Raw genomic sequence first — 21,041 nt, 5'->3', positions numbered from 1 at the left:
GGGCCCAAGCTTGGAAAGTGCCTCGTGACCAGGATGCCCGAGGCGGCGATGCCAGAGTTCCTGAGAGATGGTAGCGACAAAGGACGTGGCGGCAGGGAGGCACAATGGGTACAGGGGCCCGGAGCTATTGCACCTGGCGATCACGGTCCTGGATGGAAGATCCTTCACAGAACAACCAGCAGGGTCAAATTCAACAGAGCAATTGTTGTCAATGGTAAACTGGCGAATGGAAATATGATTATTAATAAAGTTAGGAGCGACCAAAACATTATTAAGATGAAGATTCCCTGGAAGGGAGGTAGAGCCAGCAGAGGTAACGGGAAGTAAGGAACCGTTACTGACAACAATTGATGAATGGATAGGCGACTGTGAGGAGTGTGAGAGGATACCGGCGTCGGAGGCCATATGAGAGGCCCCAGAGTCGAAGAACCAGTCGGTGGATGGAGGCTGCTGGAGCGTCATGGTGTTGAAGGACGCAAGAGCAGTCTGATCCCGTGAAGGTAGGAGACCGAGCATTGGGTTGTAGTAGCCGGGGACGGTCCAGGACGCCTAGGGAGTGGCTGGGGCGGCTGCTGCTGAGCAACCAGCGACTGCTGCTGGACCGCCCCGGGTGCTGGCGCCAGAGGAGGCCGCGGACCGGGCCACATGTGGATGGTCTCGGTCCACGGATTGTAGACGGAGGGCCAGCCGGATGGAGGGGCGGCCTTGGCATCGCCAGAAGCTGCAGCAGGGGGCGCGGCAGCAGCAGGGGTGGTGGCGGAGGAACCAATCCCGGAAGACTGGTTGTTGCGACCCCCGCGCTTGCCGCGTTTGGACTGCTTGGCGGTGGAGGAGCCGGGGCGGGCAGGGCCGCCGGCTAGGGCAGCAGCCGCCTGCTGCTGCTGTTGAGGGGCCGAGGAGGGTGCCACAACGAGGGCGGACGCCGGTGCCGAGGAGCTGTGAGACAAGGTCAGTTCCTCCCAAGAGGAGATCACGACGAACCTCCTGGTATGTGGGGAACGGCCGGGCGCGCTGGAGATGATGACGAAGAGCGGAGTACTTCTCGTTAAGGCCGCGGAGGAGATTCATGACGAGGGTGTGGTCAGTGATAACCTCACCGAAAGATCACCTTGACAGAAGTTCCGGAATTCGGCGTCGTCGTAGATGGCGCGGGATTCCCGGTGACTAAGGAACTGCTCCTCGATGGCGAGCCAGGCGGCACGGGTAGAGGCGTCGCGGGAGACCACGGCGTCGGCGATGTCGGCCGCGACAGTCCCGATGATCCATGACTTGATGACGCAGTTCATGTGAAGCCAGTCAGGATGGTCAGGGAAGGCCTCATCGCATAGGACATGATCCTGCAGCGAGTACTTGCCGACGACGAGCAGGAAGTTGTCGCGCCACCGGGTGTAGTGGTCGGAGTTGGAGTCGAGGACGGAAGGGATGAGGCTCCGTATGTTGGTGACGGCGATGGCCTAGGTGTGCAGTTGGAGAACTGCAGCGGCTTCATGAAGAAGCATGGCTTGACGGAGATCGGCGGTGGCAGAATTCGCCCCGGCATCATTGGTAAGAGAGGGAAGCAGCGCCTCGCGCTCCTTGCGCGCGCGCTCTTGGGCAGCGTGCGCTCGAGCGTCGGCGGCGTCCCGCTCCTTGGCAGTGAGGGCTGCCTCATCCTCGGCTTCCTGGGCGCGCTTGAGAGCAGCGACGCGAGGAAGCGAGGGATTCGTCCTTGGCACGCTGATCAGCGATGCGCTGGGCGTCGGCATCGGCGGCGGCGGCGATCTCCGTAGCATAGGGCAGCACGCCGGGGGATAGGTGGCCGGGGGTTCGGAAGGGCTGGCCATAGTGCAGCCAAGGGGCCGGCGCACAGGGAGTGCGGCCTGGCGGCGGCGCAGGGAAGGTGCAGCCGACGACGCACCTAGGGCAGCGGAAGAGGGGGAGCCGGGCAGATCACCCAGACTCGTTATACCATGAAGGAGGGTATGTGGCACTGGAATAGAATGTATTGATTATGGAGGGCAATAGCCATGTACATATATAGGCAAGGAACCCTAGGATGGTTTATAGAAATAGCACACATCACGGGATCCTTGCCGTATACAAGCAAACTACCATAACCAGCAAGGGCACACAGCCGCATGGGCAGTGGGCGCCGGCCTGACAAGGCCCAGGCGCATGCCCAGAGAGTCCAATCCAATTAGGCCTAATACACCTCTGTTAACATAGGCGTCTGCCTTTGCTGCAGAGCCCCTGCTCGCCGACGGCCGCCTCCACCACCTTCCCGTAGCTGTGCCGCAGCGGCATCCTCCCGAGCAGGCGGTGGAACTCGGTGATGCACTCCCCTCGCTTCTCCCAGTGCCCAAGCCTGCCTGTGGAGCTCAGCCCAACGTCCTTCATCGCGCCCCCCTCCTTGCCGGCGCCAGTGGTCGCGTCATTCCTCGGGTCCCCCCAGTCCTTGATGCTGCCGACCTCCACGAGCATGGGGCCCGCGCCGGCCTCCTCGGCAGCGATGAAGTTCATGAGGATGTCCTCACAGTTGTGCTCCCGGTCCACACGGCGCATGCCGCAGCGAGCTCTGGCGAACACGAGTACTTGTGGAGGAGATCCGCACGGAGGAGCATGAACTTTGTGAGCACCATGGAGCTACGTTACCCCGATACTCCAGAGGTGGTGCGAATTACGTATCCGATACGTATCGGACGCGGCGGATACATGACGGATACGTATCGGAGAAGTATCTGTAAAAAAATAAATGAAACATAAATCGGATACTTATTTGGGTACGTATCGGATACTCCGTGGAACGTATCGTAGAGAGAGAGCAGAGGATCTGCTTCCGATCGACCGATCCAGAGAAAGGGAAGGTTATATGGACTGTTTGGTGGTCTCTTGGGTTGGACTTTTTTAGTTTCTTCTTTTCTTTTTTATTTTCCTTTTCCTACCATTAATATGCATTAATATTTATTTTATAAAAAAATACTAAAACGTATCCGCGTATCGGGTTTTTTTAAGGAAAATGACATATCCCTGTATCCGTATCGGCCCGATACCGAGACCGCCCCGGCTGCGGCCCTGCGTAGGCCCACCTCCCGCGGGCGAGGTCGAGGTAGTGCGACCGCGGGAAGAAGCCGATGAGGGGCCCGGCGCCGGTGCGGCCCACCGAGTGCTGCTGCCAGGCCGCGAACGCGAAGGAGAGCGCGGCGGCATCAGGGAGCACGTCGTCGTCGGCGACTGCCGCTGTGCGGATGTCGCAGGGCCATAGGAGGAAGCGAGCGTTGAGGGAGGCCGACGCGGCGTGGCGCAGCGTGACGCCGGGCGGGAACCCACCAGCAGCGCCACAGAGGAGGCGGTCTGGGGTGGAGGGGTTGCACCAGAGCAGCACGACCACGGTGAGGACCAGCGGGTGTGTGGCGTAGGCGCCCACGACGGCGCGGAGCAGCGGGAGCCGCCGCTCCGAGTACCCGTTTAGTAGCACCGTGAGGCGGTCGGGGCGGAGCGAAGGCCGCGCCGGTGCGGTTCGCCGCGGCGCAGGCGGCGTCCGCCTCCACGCCATCGTGGGCCACGGCCGCTCCAGCCAGCGCCGCGAGCAGCAGGAGGCAGAGGATGTGGTGGCGGGAGCGCGGCGACATGGACGGCAACGCAGCGGCGAGATCTGCCCTGGAACTGGGCGAAACCACAGCGAAACCAAGAGTTGACCACACACGCTGGTGGGCCTCTGCGGCAGGCTAGGCACTTGAGTCGTCGACCGTTCTCGGACTGGGCCCGGTGGTAGCCATCCGAGGGGATTTCCGCGGGGCCCCAATGACAGATAGAGGGGTCCTTTCCCTCAAAGCTTTTATAGAGGTCCAAGAGCCGTTGATCTGCAAGTCAAAAGCAAGAAATTGTTATCCCCTATAATAAGTTAATAACTGGTATATATGTATATATAAGAGACTGAGCTCTCAAATCCACATCACCATCACTAAGATCATGGTACATATGTATATATAGGCCCTGCATATATCAAACTGTACTAGAAGATGCAAAAATAACTAACAACTATACGCTGCAGAACGTAAATATCACTAAAAACTAGATTGAACCTCGCGCGTTGCCGCGGGCGGCATCTAAAGATATTACTGAATCTGAAATTAATATGGCATATACACTGAGCCAGTGGCGGACCGTGAAGCAAAATGTAGGGGGGGGGGGCAATTTTAAAAAAAATCCAAGTGACATATAGCTGACGTCAGAAATGACATTATATATATATATATATATGATATATAGCTTCGTTTTATGAGCTTTGCTAGCTTCTTTGTTTCAGCGTTGACCCGTTCGTGGGCTACTGGGCTTAAGTTTTATGGGCTGCAGAGATATAGTTTGAAAATTTCTTTTGGGCAAGGGGGGGGGGGGGGGGGGCCAGAGCCCAGTTTCGCCGCCAAAGCGGTCCGCCAGTGCACTGAGCTATATGTATGGCTTTGAATGTCATATGAAATATATGTGATGTACAAAATTTACAGGCGCAATATATTTGTAACTAATTCTTATAACTACATTTTCTCATATACCAATGGGTAGAGTGCCCAATAGCCTTTCAAAGATGAGACCTCTATCATCAAGTTCAGTTGGAAGTCTGGAGACGACTTTACTTAGTCTAAAACTGAGGTGTACGGTATATGAAGTGAGAACAAATTAAAGACATTTCATCTTCAATGGAGCAATGGGAGCAAGGGTTTAGATGAAAGAAAAATGAGGATGGTACCGTTAAAGAGGAACAGGTTAACAGAGGCTTAGAATACAAAATAAAACTCCCATGAAGCTGAAATGGACTCCAGAGTTCTGGCACAAAGTTCATATATACTCAGAATTTTGCGCTAACACATTTAATGCTGCCTCAAGCGCATTAGCAAAGCTAGAAGAGTACATCTGAGAACATAATATGACGATGAGTGTACCAGTGTACCAAAAGGACATTGTGTTTTACAAAACCCAGAAGAGTGGGAATATGAACATATGATCAACTATTGCCCTGAAAATCCAAAGAAACAGATCTCAGGGTGTTTTGTAAGCATACAATTAAAAATCTAAATTGTAATCATTGTATTGTACTAAAAGAACTAACCTTATCAGGATAAGTGATTACAAAGATGGCTACATGTGGCAAAAGAAACATTACAGAGTTGAGTGGGAAATTGAAATAGGGAAAACATGGTTCTAGCTATGGACATCTCAACTAAATTGGCTAAGGCATTTCTAGACTAAACAAACAACAACACATGAACTGAGTGGGCAATACGAACTAAGCTGGCATATAGCACGTGTGCTGTGAGGGATAAAATAACCTGGATATGGTAACGGATGTTATATTTCAAACACTATAAACATGTTTTTTTTTCCAATCAAGACACTATAGAAAAGCAAGCTTCCAAATATACTACTACTCAAGCCTTCAGAAGGCACGATACCTGGACACATCATATAAGCAAGTATAGTGTAATGAGACAGAAAAACCTGGCAGATGAATCGACCTTATTCAGCTGTCTATATGTACTAAAACTTTGTAACTCCAAATGGATCTGAAGCAAGTGCTAACTCCAAATATAGATATGAAAGAAGGATGTATAGAATGGTATAATTTTGAAGGCACGACGGATCTACACAGGTTGCTGTCAAATTGGATTAGGCCAACCTGAAGCACGCAAGATGGAGATCCTCAATTTTGAAGAGAGCATGGACCTACACATGCTGCTGTCAAATCGGGTTAGGCTAACCTCAAGTACCCAAGATGGAGATCATTCTGCATCCAGCATGCAGAGCAAGCAGAGGGAGAGATAGTTGGCAGGCCGCGCTTCGCTGCGGGTAGGACATAATTCAAACTTATAGTAAGTTATATACACACACATCAATTAAGTGTATTGTATTTCTGAACATATAGTAGTTTTTTTTAAAAAAACTTTTTGCTGCTCAAATACTCAAATGACGCTGACATCCATCAACAGAACCAATGGCAAGGAATGTAAAAAAGTCACGCCATCGAAGAGATGACTATTTTTACCAAACAGGCAAATTTCAATGGATAGCAGGTGTTATAGCTTCCTCTTTTAAAGGAGCTGCAGGAAGTAAAATTGCAGTTCTTAATAGGAATATCCCCATTTACATCAATATAACAGAAGCTACAGCTTTCTAAATCTCCAATGCCACCATTACCATATTATCTGATAAAGCACTGTGTGTTTTCTATTCCATTTCAGCAAAAAAATGTCATGTTCCAAGAACTTTTTCCCCCTTAGCTTGGTCCAATGTTTCTAGCTGTGGACATCTCAACTAAATTGGCTAAGGCATTTCTCGTCTCGACTAAATAAACAGCTACACATGAACTGAGTGGGCAATCTGAACTAAGCTGGCATATAGGACGTGCGCTGTCAGGGATACGACATATATATAAGCAGATGTTACATTTCAATAACACTATAAACATGGATTTTTTTTTTCAACCAAGAAACCATAGAAAAGCAATCTTCCAAATCTCTATAACATGATTTGTGGGCTCATTCCCTGGGCTCTCACCGCGCCACGTCGCCCGAAAAAAAAACGGCCGTCGGATCGGCGATCCAACGGCTACGGGAACCCCCGCCTCCACCCGCGCCCGCCTCCGCCGCCGCCCCGCCGCGCGGGCGCCGCGCGGGCGCTGCTGCAACGGCCCTGCGCCCACGCAGGGCGGAGCAAGGGCGGACGGCGGGCGCGCGGAGCAAAGGCGCGCGGCCGGCGACCGCGCCGAGCAAGGGCGGACGACGCCACGGGGCCTTGCGCGGGCGGCGCCGCGGCCTCGAGCTCGGCCACGGCGGCGCGGCAGAGGACCTCGCGGGGCGCGGCGGCGGAGGACCTCGTGCGGCGACCGGGGGCCGCCGAGCGCGCTGCGGGCGGCGCATGGCAGCCGCGGCGGCTCGGTCCCCTTCCGAACGGAGGTCGGCGTCCTCCGCTGCATTGACCCCTCTCCCCTTCCTCACTCGATCTGTCCTCACTCGATCCGCCTCCTAGCGGAGGTCGACGTCCCCGACGCTACCGGCCCTGGAGGTCTCCGCTACTGAGCAGTGCATCTACGGTAGGTGGATTTGGCTCAGGTAGGATTCATATTGCTTGGATTTCGATCTCTCTTCCCACTCCCTGCTCAGCCTGAAGATCTCTACTACATGGAGTGGAGATTGCTGCAGAGAAAGCTTGGATCAGCCACATGGTCGAGGTGCTCGTCGGACATAACGGCGGCTCCTGATGCCGCATTAACATTGCAGCTAGCTTCTATCAGTCCTGCTCAGTAAGTACGAAATTTCCAGAATCAATTTTGCTGGATAGTGATTCCCTGCTCAAATATGCATTACTAGAATCCAAATTTAGAAAAGAAATATCCCCTGGAACATGTACCATTGCATATTTTCTCTCTACCTATTTCTAATGTAAAGGTATACTTCCTTCTCTATCTGTTTTGCCCTCTTTCTTTTTGGACATGTTGATTCTTGAACTTTCTTGGATAACATAGTAATAACTAGATATTGATAATTAAATTGGACGTCAATTGTGATTATGCTTACATATTTAAGAAGCAAATCTATGTAAGCCCATTGATTGATAAACATTCAATTATGCTTGTTGGTGGACTATAACAAATCTGGATGAACTGATAAACATAATGCGATGCCCTTCAGCTGCACTTACAACTTTCTATCCTTTTACAATTGACCAAAAAGCCATTCATATGCGTAAGTTGAAGTTTCCTTTTACTACTATTTTTCACGTTATGATTACCTAAATGTTCAACCAAGATATTTTTTTTTGGAACTCATTAAATGACCCTAGATTGAATAATGTTGCATTCACAATACGCACAGTACTTGAGGACAGCTTGAGAAAGATGGATAGCATGCCTAACAAAAATCCTAGAATTATCAGATGGGAACTTGGGTCCTCCTGGCTGCAGCACTTGCAGAAAAAGGATTCTCCAACGTCTGATAATGGTAAAGGGGACAAAATAAAGGCTGACAAAGAACCAGCTGTCAAAGGTCTTGGAAAGCATTTTGAACAATTAAGGAAAATAAAAAAGAAAGAATGCAACATTGAATGTTCTGGTTCTGAGAAGGAAGAATCTAACAATAATTGCTCACCAACGAATGGTATGCCAAAATCAGATAGGATAGTTGTTGATGAAACGATCAAGGGGGCTGATATAAGCAAGCTAATGTCAGAGGATGCTTTCTTCCGGTTGAAGAGTTTGGGAGCTGGCCTTCATGAAAAGGTGATTTAATTATGCAAGTTCACTCTCTTAGAAATTATGTTTTAAGCTGGCTAGAAGTACACTTCTGATTGGCTAATAACTTCTCTCTGAAATGCTTGTACATTATTTCTGTTCTACTATTGTTGATGTCTACAACAAAAAGGTAGGCAAGTTCACAGAGTTGTTTTAAATTTTGAAAGTCTATTGAATAATTTTAAAGCCAGTTATACTAGAGTTTTGAACACTATCAATCAATATCTTCTGATATGAAAGTTTACTTATGTTCTGATGAGCCTTCTAATGCTATTTCACTTTGGATAAACGTACCAAGCAACTAATTGCAGTACTGGATTTTTGTCAGAAGTTCTGTATCGAAGTCTGTTATGTTGGAATACAAGAGCTCACCAAGGAAATATTGGTGAACTTTTTGTTGTTTTGTTTTCTAATTTTATTATTTGTTGATCCAGTCCCTTGAAGAACTTACAGACAATGTTATACAGTCGTCTAGTCGAACCTAGTCGCCATGGCACCGATAAGGCGACTAGTCGCGACTAGTCGTCGATCAGGTCGATTAGTCGACCCTAGTCGATCCTAGTCGTCGCTATAGTCGTCCTATATATCCCACGACATATATATACATGTATATGTACTTATATACTATATAGCAAGCAGGAACACCACAATGATAGTCAGTTTGGTGACACTTGTGAGATTTGATGTTTGAACTGTCCAGAACTCCATATTCTTGTCCCACACAGTACAGGCTAATGGCTAATGGTGCAAGTTATATAGTTAACCTAACCCTAATGGCTAATGGCTAATGGTTAATGGCTAATGGTGCAAGTTATATAGTTAACCTAACCCTAATGGCTAATGGGCCTAATTGAGCCCAGTACATGCGGCGGGCTGGAGTGCTGGTCTGCTGGACATCTTTTGGTTTTTGCCTGATCGTCCAAGTAGCTAGTCGGACGACTAATCGCGATTAGGCGACGATTAGTCGGACGATCAGACATCTGATCGACAAAAGCTAGTCGTTTCACTTATCGAAGCCAACGGAGCGATAAGGTCGACTAATCGCGACTAATCGCGATTAGTCGGACGACTGTATAACATGGCTTACAGAGATGGCCCATAATTTCTATGATGATACTGCACTCCCAAAACTGGTAAGCCTTGTATCAACATTCTATACTTCAATTATCTTATCCTGATTTGTGCTTTAATTACATTACATCATACAAAACTCGTGCTATGGTACTGGGGCTTGAGTTAGGTTACTGATACTTTAAGGTACTCAAGCATATATGGTCTTGAGACTTAATTGTTTTTTAACTCCCATAATGCTTAATTTGTTTTCTTTTGGAATGCAATTTGCGCAGGTGTCTGATTTTGCGTCCCTTGAACTTTCTCCAGTGGATGGAAGAACCATGACAGATTTCATGCATACAAGGGGACTTAACATGTCCTCCTTGGGTCGTGTGGTGGGTGTACATTTTATGTATGATTGCTTTTAATACCATGTTTGCACAAAGATAAGAATCTGACATTCTTTCTATAAATTAATCAGCTAGAGCTAGCAGAGAAGCTCCCACATATACAGTCTATATGCATTCATGAAATGGTCATTAGGTCGTTTAAGCACATCATCAGAGCTGTTATTGCTGCTGTTGATGACATGCAAAATATGTCTGCAGCTATAGCTAAGACTCTAAACATATTACTAGGCTCCCCCAGACTTGAAAATGGTGCTGATACAGATGCACATGTCGAGCATAATTTGCGATTGAAATGGGTAGAGAGCTTCCTTTCAAAAAGATTCAGCTGGAAACTGAAAGATGAATTTGCACACCTGTGAAAATTTATCATTCTGAGAGGGCTTTGCAGCAAGGTATGTTTAGTGAAGTTAATTATGGGAACATTCACAGTTCTGTTATCTAAATAGGCACTGATATGGTTTGTTGTTCAGGTTGGACTAGAGTTGGTTGCAAAAGATTATAATTTGAATAGCCCTAACCCATTCGACAAGTCTGACATTATCAGCATTGTTCCTATATGCAAGGTAGTATATTTCTGATACTTAGAAAACTATATATTGTCTGTTTCTTGGATATGGTTTTTTATTAGATTGTTTTTTTTTGTGTGGGTTCCTTCTGTTTCAGCATGTGGTCTACTCCTCAATTGATGGTCGAAACTTGCTGGAATCATCGAAGGTGGCATTGGATAAAGGAAAACTAAACGATGCCGTCAGCTATGGAACAAAGGTATTAAATAGTGTAGCTGTTGTATATGATTCAATACCAGAGCCTCAGCTGGTCATACTTCTTTTTTTAGCCATAAAGAAACTTAGAAATATGGGAGATTGTTTGCTTCTAATTTCCATGTATTCTCATGCATACCATTTGCTTATTGAAATGGATTACTTCAGCTTACACAGCCTTTTAAATTTGCAAAACATACCTTCCGCTAATACTATCACACGACATCCACTGGACGAGCTCAAACTGGCGCACCAACGGTGCGCCCCAGTTTCTAGTATACTACTAAAGTCCACTCGAATATAGATAGGAAAGAAGGATGTATATAGAATGCTATAATCTTGAAGAGAGGACGGACCTACACAGGTTGCTGTCAAATTGGATTAGGCCAACCTGAAGCACGCAAGCTGGAGATCCTCAATTTTGAAGGGAGCACGGACCTACACAGGCTGCTGTCAAATCAGATTAGGCCAACCTCAAGCACCCACGATGGAGATCATTCTGCATCCAGCACGCAGAGCAACCAGAGGGAGCTGGGAGATAGGCGTGAGCTGCACGAGAGGGCTGGGGCGCCGATGGATTCAGCGGCCGGTGCTGGGATGCAGGCGCGAGTGCGGTGCGGGGAGGGCGGCCCCGCGTGGGAAGGGTGAAGCGGCGGTGGGCGCCGCTGCGCGGGGAGGATGGAGGAGAGCGATGCAGCGATGGGGAGGATGCAGGCGAGCACATGACTTGTGGCGTTGCTTGCCGCTGCACTGGTACAGAGACAGATGGGGAGTGAGGGCTTGATGCTGTTGCTGCCTCGGCAGGCATCTAGAGAGGTTGGAGATTAGACGCTGCTGTTTTTAGATTGGGAATTTTGTTTGGGTCACATCCTCAAAACGTGAATTAGTGCACCACCTTCAACAAACTAATATTTTCCTTCCCTGAAGGTGAGAGACTAGTTGCAGAAGAACAAAAATACCCTTAGATATTCTGGTGGCTCCATTCACCCGTCCGCCTTCTCCAGCCTCCCGGACTGAGAAAAAAATGGGTTTTTTTGATATAGGCCATTACAATTGTCTGAGTTTGGAAAAACGCCACTACAATTCACCTATTCGGAGATCTACCATTATAATTTCATCTCTCACTCATCCATGCCATTTTCTACGGCTGTCGCGTATAAGGGTCCACTTTCAAATCGTATATCTACAGAGATGGATACGGACTTCTAACTCCCAGACTACTCCGTTAAACGGAGCCGGCGCAGGAGCTCCGCCCCCCACTGTTGCCGGCCATGGCGACGTCGGCGCCGTGCGTGCTCATCTCTGCAGTGCTCCACGCATGCGCCGCCATCCCTGCTCCCCGCCTGCCCGCGCCGCCGCCCCTACTCCCCGCCTGCCCGCGCTGCCGCCCCTGCTCCACGCCCGCGCCGCCGTGCCCCTGCTCTCCCCTCCGCTACCGTGCCACCGCTCCACGCTCGCGCCGCCCCTGCACGCCCTCGCGGTCGCGCGCCTCCACTCCCCGGCTTCCATCCTCCGCGCCCTCTCCGGCTTGTCCCCGTCCGCGCCGCTCATCGCCGACATGCTCGTCCTCGTCCGCCTCGCCTCCCGCCTCCGTGCCCCTGCTCCCCCCCTCCGCCGCCGTGCCCTCGCTCCACACCCGCGCCGCCGCCCCTGCTCCACGCCTGTCCCGCCGCCCCTGCTACCCGCCCGCCCGCGCCGCCGTGCCCCTGCTCCCCCCTCCGCCATCGTGCCCCCGCTCCACGCCCGCGCCGCCGTGCCATACCTGTGTTCTGCTCGCGCGGCTGAGAGGAGGGGAGGTGGCGCCACGGAGCAGGGGAGGCGGCGGCGCAGAGCACGGGCGGCGTGGAGGCGCGGCGCACGTGTGGCACGGCGGCTGTAGGGGGAGGGAGCTCGCGCCGCCGCCTCCACCGTTGATCGAAGCTGGGCAACAGCCTCTGCAGCAACCGCCGCTGGAGGACGGGACGGAGGGCAAGATACTTGCTGGGCAGTGACAAAGGAGCGAAGGTCCATGGAGAAGGCGAAGCGAAGGTCCAGGAGACGGTCCTCTGATGGAGGAGACGGAGAGAAACACATACGTATATGAAAGTGGGCCCTTATACGTGACAGCCGTAGAAAATGGCATGGATGAGTGATAGATGAAATTATAATGGTAGATCTCCGAATAGGCGAATTGTAGTGGCGTTTTTCCAAACTCAGACAATTGTAATGGCCTATATAAAAAAAACCCGAAAAAAATCGCCACTCCATGCCGGCGAGTGGCGGCCCGACATAATCTTGGCGCTCGCTGCTCTTCTCTACGCCGGCCGCACGGCATGGCCCATCCCGCCTCCTCTCGTGCTGGTGGAGCTCGCGACTGCGGCGCCGTCGCGCGGAGCCCGCGAGATCGCCGGCCGTCACGCGCGTCCGCACCCCCCGCGCTGACCGCCCCACCCCGCCACGCGGATCCCGTGTTGTGCCTGGCCGTAGGTGGTGAAAAGGAGGAGGTGGGCGAAGGGGAACGGGATGGAGAAGAAGCTGTCGATGAGCTTGATGTACTCGCAGCGGACGCTCTCGGTCCACGGACGGGGGTCGATGCTGACGAGCTGCTTCACAGTGAGGTTGAAAGTGATCTTCTTGGCCTTGTCGAGGAGGCGGACGGTGGCGGCGGGCTCCCACTCCAGCATGGTGGCGAGCCCGCCTCGCGCCAGCGCCCGCCATGCGCCCACTCTCCCGCCACGCGCCAGCGCCCGCCCGCCGCGCCCCCGCACCCGCTCGCTCCCGCCACGCGCCCGCTCTCCCGCCACGCGTCCGCTCCATCCGCACGCCAGCCAGCTCCGCCACGCGCCCGCACCCGCCTGGCTGCGCCTGCCGCCGTGCGCCCGCTCCCGCTGCTGCTCCCGCCGGCTGCCGCCTGCTTCCGCTGCCGCCGCTTGCTAGGACCCTCGGGGATCTGATTTGGGGATGGAAGGGAAGGACGCAACGAACGGATAAGGTCTCGGTGTTGCTGAGTGAACGGAGCTGAGCGAACGGAGCTAGTGAATTCAGGGGTATTTTTGTGCTTCTGTAATTCTTCTCTTCCATCCCCAGCGCAATCACTAGGAATGGTTAATTCCCAGCAACGGCACCAGAAATGCCTGTTGGTGGTCCTTAGTGCAATCACTAGAAATAAAGACGCCGAACCCATCCTAGCAACTGCACCCAAGGGGTGCCACTCTTGTGGTATAATCAATACGATTACAGATGGATCAGCAAGCGCACGGATATACCGTTGTAACATTTCACCCGGAGAGTAAGAGTATCGTAATTTATTTGTGTCCCAAAGGACGGCAGCGGCAAAGGTATTGTACTCAACATTAACCATGACATTGTGCCTCAAGCAATAGGAAATATTCTAACAAGGGTAAGTACAGATAAAGAATAAGCAAGGATAATGCAAAACAGCACACATCCACACTCCAAGAGGAAGAAATAAAGGAGAGAAACTATAAAACAAAGAACTACTCTATCCTACGTCAAGTCAGTTGGAGCTTAGGCTAGGTTAGGTGTCCTAGTGCTTCTATCCAAAGCTGGGGTCATGTTAGATCATGGTTAGGACTGCAGGTGCCAAGAAAATGGGATAGCGGGGAGAAGGTCCCGCACCGGAGTACATCCAGTCCCGTTACCTCTTTGCATAAACTCCAACACCGAACCCGAATGTCGGGGAGTACGCTAAACGCAACACCGCTGTTACGCCGGACGGACAGGGCTGTCACCACCTGCCGTCTACCCCAGTCACACCATGGAGCACAGTCATATCCGAAGGATCCCGCATACCCGAGCACCACGCTCGTGTATGAAGTCACTACTCTAGTGCCCCCAGGTCTCCCACCCTTCGGATGGACGAGTAAAACACTAGAGCAAGCCCGAAAGCACAACGAACTTCTATCCGTACCTGGATCATCTGGCCTAACCAAGACCGTAGCATACCTTATGAACGATCTAAGCATGGATTGATAAACTATCAAGATAGTAAAGCAACCATGGCAGAACTCTATATTATGAATAGAAGTCTGATAAGCTCAACGACTCCGATGACGACTTGCTCGCTAAAGAGAACTAGCCTAGCTTCACTACCTAGCTAAGAGAGCAAGAGAGAGGAGAGCCTTCTTGGAGAGAATGGAATGAAGTGTGTGTGTGAGAGGGGGGGGGAGAGAGGCCCTATTTGTACTACTTGGAGGTCGGTTTCCCGCCAACGCATATATGGAAGGTGATCAGGTGCTTTGGCCGTGACTCCTCCTCGAGATGCACCTGGACGCGTTGCAGGCCAGGTTCGGCCGACTCTAGGGGTCAGCCGACCCCACCTGTCAGCCGTTCGTGCTGATCCTTTGCTGGGTGGTTGATTCGTTGGATCTTATCCTTATCCTTTAGTGCATCTTGCGTGGAGGCCCCGTTTCCTCTGACATGTGGGCCCTCTTTGTAAGGGTGTGACGCCGGATGCGATATTCTGCGTAGTTATGTGGCGTCTGCTGTGTGTTTTCGTCTTATTCCGCTCTTGCTCATCTGAAATGTACAAAACTCGAAAACAACTGTGGAGCGAGGTTAGTGATACAAATATGTGAGTAAGGCATGTAGTTTTCCTTTATTATTGAGTATAGTTGACGGGTGAAAATGACACTTAAGCACCGTCAACACTCACCTCCTAGGATGGAAAACGATAGTTTATTGGAGGTGTTGTGCTACGTACCAAATCACATTTTGGTGGTGTGCCAGAGACAAAATCGAAAAGTAGAGTGTGCTGCGCACAAATTCATATTTTGAGGGTGTGCCACCCACCAAAAACCCTTTTTGATTACTTATTATTACTGGGTGTCCTGTTTTCGAATTTGATATCACGTATTTCGTACTAATTTCGTATCTGTCCGAAAATACAAAAATGAGCGAGTAAAATATATAAATCGGGGCGGAACGGAACGGGATTTATCCCAACCATTTTCAACCCTAGTTACTCTAGTATATGTATGTATGATATCATCCATCGGGTTCCATATGCTTGTTCATTCACGTACATAAACACCTTGCTGATGTGGTAGATAGCAGGATTAGAGGCTACCCGCCCTCACGTTGGAGGCTCTGGGAAGTATTAGGTCTAATCTTGCTTGCTTTTCATTGATAGAGGCGGCCTCATTATATAGAGAGCCGGCAGATTACATCTTCCTATAATATCTCAACTTCCTAATCTGATCCTTCCTAATATATCTCAACTTTCCTAGCTTCTCTCAATCTCCTAACCAAATCAGATCACACTTCCTAAATAACTAGCATAGATGCCCGTGCGTTGCTACGGGTCTTAATCCGCTCCAACACTCATCATCTGATTGCTCCCGATCCATATGTTTCATGGTGCTATATTATTTTTGAAAGCTATACTTGTGCAAATTTTAATACGATATTTGAATAATATGTACATTACATAGTCAATTTTCATTCTTTTTCTTTTTTTTCTTTTCTCTCTTTTCTCTTTCTTTTTTCTTTCCCTTTTTCCTCGCGGCGCGGAGCTGCTCGCTCCCCCTAGCCTCCTCTGCTTCTGCTGCCCCCTGGCCGTGGCCTCATGGCGGCCGGGCCTGGCGGCAGCGCGCGGAGACGCCAAGCCAGCGGACGTGCTGTGGCCGGGTGTGCTGGGCCCTCCTCTGCTCCGGCGGGCGGGTGGGCGTCCCGGCGGCGGCTTCAGCAGGCGGCTCCCCTCCTCCTCCCTCCTCCCACGCCGGCGGGACCATGACGCGCGCGGATCCATGGCATGGCGAGCGGAGCTACGGGGCCGCCCTCCCTCCTTCGATTCCACTGCGGGGCCTGCCTCATCGCTGCCTCTCTCTCCGCGGCCCCGGCGGCGGCGTGCCCCTGCTCCGGTCGCGCCCCTCCTCCGGCGCGGCACCCTGAGAGCGTGGGCGGCGCTGCCCCCCGAGGCGAGGCGGGGCGCGGAGGAGGAGGAGCGGTGGAGGTGCACGAGGAGGCGCGGAGGAGACGGCGGCCGAGCTGGTGAGCTCCGGGCTCTGGTGGCTGCCGGATCCGGCGCGATGTGGGGGCAGACGGCGGTGAGAGGGGGCGGAGGGCCAACGGTGGCCGAATCCAGCGCCGGGTAGGATGAGTCAGAGGTGACGCTTGGACCCACATGTCAATCACTGATGACGGACCAAAAGTCAAAGCACTGCAGAAACGGTTCGCTCTTTATAACTAGGTATATAGATAGATATACATATAGATAGATACATGCCTATCACACGTTGCCAGGCCTAGGGCTGGCGCTCTGTGCGCCATCTGGCGGCGGCGCTGCCTGTGCCGCCCCTCTCTTTTTCCTTATCTGATAAGTGCGGCCCACGAATGAGTCCACAACATTGCTCGGAGACGAGACACGATGCTCTTTAGTCTGATTCCTAACGTCATCTTAATCTATAGGGCCACTTTCAAGTTGCGTATTGGCAGACGCAAAAAGTCATGGCAACAGCATTGCAGCCGGCCATTAGTACATTCGCCTATCAAAATAGGCAATCATCAATATAATGACACCTCAAGTACGATTAACAAAAAGAGAAAAAAGAAACAGATAAGGATGCTCAACAGTTTCTTTTTTTCCTTATAGTTACAACAGAGATTAGAAAAAAAAACGATGAATAAAACAAAATACTCTGAATCAACCGAGGACCAGAACTTGAGTCTGGCGCCTTAGACCACTCGGCCATCCTGACCTTGCACGAACTATTTCGGTAGAAAACATATTAGTAAGCAAGATAATAAAACATTGGTTGCTCATACGCACACAGCCTTTGCAGCTACCTGATGCAGACTCAGCACATTCTTATGATACACAGCCTAGCCTAACTGACACAAGGGGCCCAAAAGGTTCTGCAGTTCACTCTCCTACATAGAGAGATAAAAAAAGAGAGGACAAAGTTTGCAACTCGCTCACACGGATCATGATTCACATCTTCTTAAGAATCAGAGGCACACCTTTCCCGGGCTCACACCTTTCCCGGGCTCAATGGTCAACCTGTGCGAACGAGCAGATAGCTCGGTGGTGAGCGCTGGCGGTGGCCAGCCCGCCCACCGGGGTTCGACTCCCGTCGGGAGCAACCCCGGTGTCGCACGGGGCTATTTCCCCAGAGGAGTGTTGGGGCTCCTGTGGTGTGAGTGTGGGTGTGTATGCTTGTGTAAGCCCCGGTAGGCGCATTCTTGGACTTCTCGGCAGCTCATCTGCGTTGAGCGCGCGGTCAGTGTAGGTGCACAACTGAGTTTTTACATGATTCTCTAGTGCTCCTGCGTGCTTTCAAAAAAAAAAGGTCAACCTGTACGCAGGGCAATGCACGTAGTCTGGCGAAAGTGCAAACTCAAACCTTGACAGCAGGAGCGACAATACAACCTTGAGCTCAACCATAGCCAGGTTCTGGCCTGCGCAGGTCCGGGCACCCACCCCAAAGGGCATGTACATGTGAGAGGGCTTGCAGCCGCCTGCGATGCCGTTGCCAAACCTTCCCGGATCAAATTTGTCAGCGTTAGGACCCCATACGGCAGGATCCCGGTGAACCAGTGCTACTGGGATCCTGATCTATGAATCACCGATACTTCAAAATGGATGCTGTACCCATATCCGATACGGCCCGATACGGCGATACGCCCCGATACGGCCCGATACGTGTATCGGGAAGTATCGAAAAATTATGATTTAAAAATAAAAGATTTAATTCCCGATACTCCGTCCGATACTTCCCGATACTCTGTCCGATACTTTTGGGCCAATAACACCTCATTTGAAAGAGCATCGGGAGCCCATCAACGTAGGCCCATCCAGGTTGAACTAATCATTTAGCTATATTTGGTTGAACTTGAACATTTACTACGTATGTTGGCTCTTTGGAAATGTAATATTTATTATCTATTTCGTTCTTACGAATTATTTGGCAATTTATATTTTTAAAAATATATATACTTGCCGTATCGGCGTATCCTTATTTTTTGAAAATCGCCGTATCGCCGTATCGCCGTACCCGTACCCGTATCGGCGTATCGCGTATCGGTGATACTTAGATCCTGATGTTTGTTCCTTTTGGGATGTTGAGGCTGCCAAGCTTTATGTCGTTCAGAGCTTCCCGTGTGACAAGCTGATGGCGGGTACAGGCGGAGCGTCTCCTGGATCACCATTGTTAGCTGCAAAGTCACAATGGGATTTGCAAGGGTCAGAAAATCGATTTCTAATAGTACTTTCCAAATGTTAAACAAACAAGTACTAGTTCTTTTGCCTAAGAAGAAGTGTGCAACCGATCCTGTTACGTAATAATCATACCATTTTCTTCTTGCGGAGCATGTCGGCGTCCAGTGTGTTTCCCTGACAAACATCCAGAAGTTCAGCACGGGCACTGGATTGCCATTTGGGGTGTGAAGCGAGAAGCATCAAGCACCAAGCAGCGGTGGTCGAGGTTGTCTCATGCCCTGCAAAGTAGATGTCCACGATGAAATCCTCAGGGGTGCATGAACTGGAAGGGGCGGCTTTAGCACCCTCAATGATGGAGTGCAGCAGACCCTTATTCACAGATGTCACTGAATCATGTTCATGTCTCTTCGCTGTTTCTAAAATGAGGTTGCCGATGCTTGTGCCTAGACGCCAAATCTCTCTATTGCCCATTGTTGGTAAATATCTGAATAAACATCTCATTTGTATCAGGGGAAAAGGTCACAAATAATTTTAGCTTGAAATTGAATAGATTGCTGCACATATTAACCAACAGTATAGAGTGACATATCTGAAAGGACTTGACATTTCTAAGACAACATTTATGTAAGAACTACTGCATATCGAAATAATGTGCCTCATGTATCTGAATAGGGCTCCCCCCCCCCCAGGCGAATAGAACAGGACATTCATTTACTGCAAAATTATGTAAGGATCCTTTGCTTCAAATTTCCTGAATTTCCATTCCTTGAAAGCACAATAGTATTCCCTCAGAAAGCCTCCCGTTTTTCTAATAAGTCACAGTGCTACCATAGTTTGCCATCCCAAAATGCTACTTTAATATATAGCATAATAGCCCAAGAGAAGTTTTTTTTACATACCTACTTCTAGGAACACCAATAAGCATTTTTTGCTTTGCCATTGTCATCTGAAGTTGTCTAATCTTGTTGAATATCTCCTTCCCTTCAGAAAAACTGCTCCCAAAAGAAGCTCTTGAGATGACATCAGCTGAAAAGTTTCTCAGGAACTCATCAACCACCATCTCTGCACTACCTCCTTCACTGTCAACTTTATTTTCCCATGAACTCAACGTTGCATTTGCTGCCTCCATCATCAAATTCACCATTCCCTGCAAATCTTCGCCGTAAGAAATTGTTCTTATGATGCATCTAGTAAGCAATAACAAAAAAAATCATACTGCAGGAAGTTTCTGGTACTAGGTCTGTGAGTCATTCAATCAGTAACAGAGAATTATATTGTTAAGGCTGAATTTTACCTTAACCTTGTCCATGAAGAATTCTGGTGCAATCACCTTTCTTTGATGTGCCCATAGGTCACCATTATTTGATGTCAAAATTCCCATACCAAGAAGAGCTCCAAGCTCTTTTTGCAGGTACAGAGGTTTTCCAAGTTCCAAAGACTTGCAGTTGGCCAGCTCCTTTACCATGTCTGGATCTGTCACAAATAAAGCCTGTATGCTTCCAGTAGAATACAGGTAGATGGAGCCTGACACAAAATGAAATACGCTTGAGCCTGTAAACTTTATGTGAAACTTGTGCTAAGGTGGAAAAGCAGATATATCGCCACGTCTCAAGGATAAATTAAAGAAATATTAGCAGTATACCCTTTCCCTTAAAAATTTGCATTTCCCTTAAAAGTATTAAAAAATTATGTTCCCTAATATAAATTAATATATGTCTGTTTATAGAAAATAAGTCAACAGAAATAATGATCTAAATAAAATCTAAAGAAGAATCGACATTTGAAATCGAATAGACAAAGATTCAGCCAAAGTTTTGTGTAGCATACCATAGACCCTCCATTGGAGGAAGTAAGGGAACAGAGTGGCCACATAATTTGAGGAGAAGCGATTAGTAATCCCTGCTTTTTGTTCTTGATGACACTCGGTCAGCTGCTGCTGAATTCTTCTCATCTCCTGTATGTTCCCGAAGAGGAAAGACGGCTTGGGGCCCTTCACTCCCTGGCTCCTCAGTTTCTGCCTGAGCCTCTCTGGTCTCAGTCATAGGATGCTGTAAAGGTAGGCGACGAGGAGGGAGACACAGAGCAAGACCGGAAGTAGCAGTCTCAGCCATCGCAGTAAGAAGCCAGGTTCCATTTGTGCCTGTTGCTCGAGACTGGGAGCAGGGAAGCTGGAAACCTGAAGTCTGCAGATAAAGCCCACGCACTGTGAGCAGGTAGCACATGAGTCACCACCAATTGCTGACATAAAAATAATGAAAAAGACAGACTAGTGGGCGTAGACAAGAGCTTTTTTTTTTTTTAGAGTCCGAGGGGAAGACGCCCCCGGTCCGTATGCATTGAAGCAACAGGACCATATAGGTTTGTTACATCAGTTCAGGCTCTTAGAAGTTAGAACGTTC

The 21,041-nt window shown here is 49.9% G+C and overlaps 1 long non-coding RNA gene and 2 pseudogenes across 3 annotated transcripts; 1 reads left to right on the top strand and 2 right to left on the bottom strand.

Annotated features, from left to right (window-relative positions):
* Positions 1 to 1,964: 1,964 nt before the first annotated feature.
* LOC120651203 lies at positions 1,965 to 6,762 on the bottom strand (annotated as a pseudogene).
* A 201-nt stretch (positions 6,763 to 6,963) lies between these two features.
* Positions 6,964 to 10,663, top strand: LOC120651205. 3 transcript variants are annotated; one of them, XR_005665984.1, is made up of 7 exons: positions 6,964 to 7,082; positions 7,173 to 7,273; positions 7,845 to 9,393; positions 9,607 to 9,708; positions 9,795 to 10,115; positions 10,194 to 10,286; positions 10,387 to 10,663. It is a non-coding gene; the product is annotated as an uncharacterized LOC120651205 (long non-coding RNA). The 3 variants fall into 3 exon arrangements; XR_005665983.1 differs by lacking the exon at positions 6,964 to 7,082 and having other exon boundaries at positions 7,163 to 7,273; XR_005665982.1 differs by lacking the exons at positions 6,964 to 7,082; positions 7,173 to 7,273 and having other exon boundaries at positions 8,109 to 8,248; positions 8,695 to 9,393.
* A 6,435-nt stretch (positions 10,664 to 17,098) lies between these two features.
* On the bottom strand, positions 17,099 to 20,827 carry LOC120651202 (annotated as a pseudogene).
* Between the last annotated feature and the right edge of the window lie 214 nt (positions 20,828 to 21,041).

Source organism: Panicum virgatum, chromosome 9K (assembly GCF_016808335.1).
Source record: "Panicum virgatum strain AP13 chromosome 9K, P.virgatum_v5, whole genome shotgun sequence".
NCBI classification, from domain to species: Eukaryota; Viridiplantae; Streptophyta; class Magnoliopsida; order Poales; family Poaceae; genus Panicum; species Panicum virgatum.
This window is presented reverse-complemented; position numbering and strand designations above follow the sequence as displayed.